Below are 6,239 nucleotides of genomic sequence, written 5' to 3'. Positions count from 1 at the left end.
TGATAATAATAACAACAACAACAACAACAACAACAACAACAACAACAACAACAACAATAATAATAATAATAATAATATACTTCTACTTAATATACTAAAATTGTATTTTTCTCTAACTAATTGAAGTGAGGTGTCAATTTTTCATAAATTCATTTTTCTTCTAAAATGAAAGCACTATTCTCTCTTCTAAATTTATTTTACAAAAATATCTTTATTATATTTATATTACAATTAACATTTAATGAATAATGTATGATTATACTAATTTAGAAAAATATATATATTTATTATAATTATATAAAATTAATATTTAATGCATTATCAACTAATGAAAGCGAGGTGTCAATTCTTCGTGAATTTATTTTTTCTCCAAAATGAAAGTATTATTTTCTCTTCTAAATTTATTTTAGAAAAATTAAAATTCCATGCTGAATATAGGTGGTAAGTTAAAAAAAATAAGCAAGTTTATAGAATCAAATCATATTTCTATAACATATATAAGAATGTATATTTTTATTATATAAAAATTGAATTTCTGCACTTCATGATGGGCGTGACATACTTCTTAACGTGTTTCTTAATTTATTTTTTATAACTTATTGAATACAATTTATTACAGTAAATGAATTATATCAACTAGTTATTTTTTGAATTCAATAAATTAAATAAATTAATTATACTAATTATTTATATTGACTAATTAATTTGATTAATTCTTAAAAATATTTTTATTTAATTTATTTTATTTATTTAAATATAATTAATTAGTTATTTAATTTTATTAGGATAAATATCAAATTCTATTTCTAATATAAAAAATAAAAGTTTATTGATTTCATTTTTATTTTACCAATATAAAAGACCATATATGCTAGAAGAAAATATCATTTATTTACCAATTATTCTTTCATTGGGTAGCTTTTACAACAATTATTTTTCTTCCTATGAGGCGTCGTCACAAGAAAGCAACTATCATGGACACAAATCAGCACACACTCTTCAACTCCCGCGTTCATCATTCAAAGCAATATATGATATGTTATCCATTAAGCATTTATAAACCATGGTATTATCATATTTGTATAAATAAAAAAATCCATAATTAAGCTTAAGTCATTTTTTTTGGTTGCCCACGGTATCCCCCAACCCGACAGATCAAGGACTAATCCGTCGCGGATCGGAGCTCCATTTAAGAGTCTGCCGCTGGCCAATGGGTTGCTGCATGCACAAGGCGAGATTCGAACCCCGACACTTGCTTAAGCGGACGAGTGAGCTAACCACTCGACCAACCCAAGTTGGTTGCTTAAGTCATTTACCTATTTGTGTGGTATATTGTAGTGTAAAATTACTTTTAATTTGTGTTGTGTAATGATATTGTGGTTTAATTTAAGCTTTTATTTTATAATTGTGTTATGATTTTATCTCATCATTTTCTCTTAGATATTAAGTTGATGTATTTTTATTTATTATTATTGAAGTGGATGTGATATAAAATTTGTAAAAAGAAAAAAACTTACATTCAATTTATTTTATTGCAGTCTTCTATTCTTCTATTTTTTTTATTTTTTTATTCATTTTATTTTCTTTTTAAATATCATATAATTTATTATAATTTATACCAATTAATTAATTATAATTCATTATATAAGTTAGTTTAATTCATTAATTTATAATATACATGATAAAATAGATCATTTGTTACTTATACGTTTATTTTTCTAAAATCTAAATCTGAATAATTATATTTTTAGTTTTTGTTATGAACAAAATATTATTAATAATGAATAATAATTAATCACTCATACTTTTAATCAAAGTGTTTAGATGATTTTTATATTTATTAATATTAATTATTGATTATTTTTTCATAAATAAATTATATTATAATTTTATGTGTATTCATAATTGATTAATGATTAATGTTCATAAAGTTATGTTACTCTAAATTTTATATTTTATAAATATTTTATTTAAATATAATTTTTTTAACATAAAAATGTATTATTTTTTAAAATATCATAATTTTATATTTTTTAATTATTCTAAATGAATATTTTATCAAATACTAATTAAAGCCATTCGATTCTTCCATTTGTTTTTACTAATCTATTTTCTAACTATTATAAAAAATTAAAATCGTATTAATGAATTTAATATTAAAATTAATTTGGCTTTTTATTATTTAGAGTGTTTTTTAATCAATAATTTTATACTCTTTACTTTTTTTTCAGTTTAATTTTGAATTTTAATTTAGTACTCAAAGGTAGTGAAATTCCATTGACACGAAAATAAAGTTACAAAAGGGTCCATAGGATAGAATATGTAAAATAATGTGATACACACATTTCAACATCCAAATGAAACAACTTAGGATCTAAAATGTTTATCTTTCTCTTTCTCGCCGTCTATTATATTATCTATTCTATCTATTCTATTATATAAAAATTGAATTTTTACCTTTAACGATAGAATCAACTAGCATGCCTATGCTTTATTTTGTTCAACTCATTAAAGTCAATTCATTATAATGAATTAATTATATCAACTAATTGATTTGAATAGATATTTAAGTATCACACAATTTAAAATTATGTATATTAATTATTTGATTTAATTTTTATGATATATAAATTTAAGGAATAAATTAAAACAAGATAATTTATTACTTATTTAAATTGAATACAAAAAATAAAATTAATTTAGTTAAAAATTTACTATTTTCTAATCTTTTATACATAAAAATGACAAAACAAAATTATAAAAAAAGTCTTTTTTTCACTTTTATTATTTTAATTTTATTTTCTTTGCTTTTTTATGTATAATTTTATTTCATATTAACTTTGTTTATTTAATAATAAAATATACTCATATTAATTCTATCATATAATAATATATTTTTCTCTTATATTAATCAAAGAATTTCAATAGTTATCAACTACATCTAATAGAATGACTGAGAAGTGATAACTATGAGAAGTTAAACCCAGGTTCAAAATGCTGAAACAAAGAAAAGAAAACAGTGGATATATGATTAGAGAAAAATATATAATAATGACAAAATATACTAAAACTGAATTTTTTCTCCAACTAATAAAAGTGAGGTGTTAATTCCTCATGAATTCATTTTTCTCTAAAATGAAATCACTATTTTCGTTTCTAAATTTGTTTTAGAAAAATATATTTATTATAATTATATTACAATTAACATTTAACGAATAATGTATGATTATACTAATTTAGAGAAATATTTTTATTATAATTATATAAAATTAATATTTAATACATTATCAACTAATAAAAGTGAGGTGTCAATTTCTCATGAATTTATTTTTCCTCAAAAATGAAAGTACTATTCTCTCTTCTAAATTTATTTTAGAAAAATATCTTTATTATAATTATATTACAATATTACAATTAGTATCTTCCGACTGCACACGTGTATAGAATAACTTTAAGAAGGAGTCATGTATAGTAAATACGGTCGATGATTGTAAAACTGTATACTAACATTGATATAATATTATTTCAGGTATATATTTTGCAGGTATCAAAAAAAAGTGTTGAGTTATTTTTTAGTAGATTTAAATTATTTATTGTTTATTAGAGAATTTTGTGCATTAGAATTCTCTAATAATTTATTATTTATTTTGAGCTAATTTTGATATGTTCTTACTTGACAGTAAAATAACATATAAAAATTTGTTGGTAGATCTAAGTATTATTAAGTTATTTATGGTCACATTGAGTATATATGTTTGATTTATTGAAGAAAGTAGATTATTAAAACCAATTAATAACTATTTTAGAGTTAATATATTTAACACTAGTTTAAGAAAAAATAAATAATACATAACATGTTATATTTTTATTAATCAAATTATTATAATTTAAATAAATCTTAACAAAATAATTTAAAATTATAATTTCAATCTTATCACATGCATGGCACGGGTTAATACACTTGTTCTATTATATAAAAATCAGATTTTTGCACTTAATAACAGAACTGATGCGGCATGTTCATAAGGTGTTTTCTGATTTATTTCATTTAATTCGTTAAAGCAAATCAATTATAATTAATTAATTATATCAATTAATTAATTTGATTAGATATTCAAATCTCACCATTTATTATAATTTATATGAATTTATTAATTATAATTAATTATATCAATTAATTAATTTAGTTAATTATATTAATTATTTAATTTGATTGGAGTAAATATTAAATTATTTAATAAATAATAAATATGATAATGAAATGTATGAATTAATTTAATTAGTTTATTTTTTTCAATACCATATATTTATACCAGATCAAATATTTTTTACTCATTCACTTTCTTTTCTCTCTCTCCCTCTTTCCCCCTCTCTCTCGTATTTACGTACAATTTTTGTAATTTATTGAATTTTTGTTTTTTTTATCTTTATTTATATATTTCATTTTTTATATTTTTTTTAAAATTTTTGTTTATTTTAATTGCTTATTATTAGGTGCACACTTTTTTTCCTTTTAACTTCTAATTAACAAAAAAAAGTGTCATTTTTATGTTGTTTTTAAATAATCTTATTTTAATATATATATATATATTATTTTTTTTTGTAATTCACAATTAATATATACATTGTTCGTGCATGTGGTTTATATGTTAATGTTTTTATTGATTCTCTTTATTTTATTTTTTTGTGTGTCTCTTTGTTGCTCTTTATTTTAGTTATATATATTCATTGATTTCTCTGTATTGATGCTCTTTTTATTTGAAAATTGTGATAATTTAGAGTGTATGTTGTGATCCATGTGATATTCGATAATTTGGTGTATCTTTTTAGATGGTTTATGTTATAATGTGTTTAAAGACTTGACTTAAAATTATAATATGATATATAAATTTATAATATGATTTTATGCTAAAATATTAGGACATTATCATATAGGTATTTTTTTATTTGTCCGTTCGATTCAACTACATAGGATGTTGAAAATTATGCAATTATGTAATTAATTATTTTTTTTATATAATTATTGTATTGATCATTTACATTAGTGAGACTATTTTCAATATTAATATTTATAAATATGCTATTATTTATATAATTGATTGAATCGTCTTATTTGTTTAAATTTAATTCTATTGAGTTAATTATTCAAGGTGATATCACTATTTCTATTTTTAAAAAAAAAATTTAAAAATTATTTAACAATTCTAATAATATAATAACAATTAAAAAAAGTAAGACGGTACAAAATTGCAATGACGATAAGATTGAAATACCCGTGATAAAATTATGTTGATAATATACACTTGGGTATTACTAACAACTATGTTAGTAATTACTTAAAATAAATAATAAAATAAGTTATAGGGTATTATTTTATTTAAATTATTAATAATTAAAAAATAAAAGGTCAGTAATTATTTTTATAATAATAGGGTATTACTTTATTTAAATTATTAATAATTAAAAGAATAAAAGGTCAGTAATTATTTTTAAAATAGACATTAAATTTAATTATTTAAATATCATACAATTTATTATAATTTCTATCAATTAATTAATTGTAATTCAAATTGAATGATTATTTTGTTACGAAATTATTATTTTCTAATCTATTTATAGGCAATACATATATTAATTATAATCGTAAATTAAACTATTTTACATTAAATGACTTATATAATGGTCATCTTATTTATTATCATAAATGCTAAATTAAATAAGTCATTATTACTTTTGATTTAGAATTAAATAAGAATAAAATAAGAGATACCATTTTATTTGGTCTTTCGAGTTTAATGGGTGTCACACTCAAATATAAATAGCGACTTCCAGATTTTAGTCTCTAACACATCAAAGCCATCTCTGTAACACTTTTTCCATAAAAGGAATTTCGATTTAACTCTATCAGGGATATATAAGGTTTTCAAAGAACAAAAGAACGGTCTGAATTTGCACGAATTTTAAATGTTCGAACTTACGACGTTGTTTCAATTTGTTGTCGTTATAATAATAACTCTAATCTATATGTGTCTAAGGATTATAATATATTAAATATTATTTAAGTAATTTATTTCTAATATTGATATTTGATTAAATTAGTTTTAGAGAAATTTAAATTGTTGACTCAATTTATAAATTACGACTATTTTTTTAAATGTATTATTTTTACATTTTTTAATATAAAATTTCTTTTTTTTTCTGATTTTTAAGTTTATTTTCTTTCTTGGATATATATATAT

The sequence above is a fragment of the Arachis duranensis genome, chromosome 6 (genome assembly GCF_000817695.3).
Source record: "Arachis duranensis cultivar V14167 chromosome 6, aradu.V14167.gnm2.J7QH, whole genome shotgun sequence".
NCBI classification, from domain to species: Eukaryota; Viridiplantae; Streptophyta; class Magnoliopsida; order Fabales; family Fabaceae; genus Arachis; species Arachis duranensis.
This window is presented reverse-complemented; position numbering follows the sequence as displayed.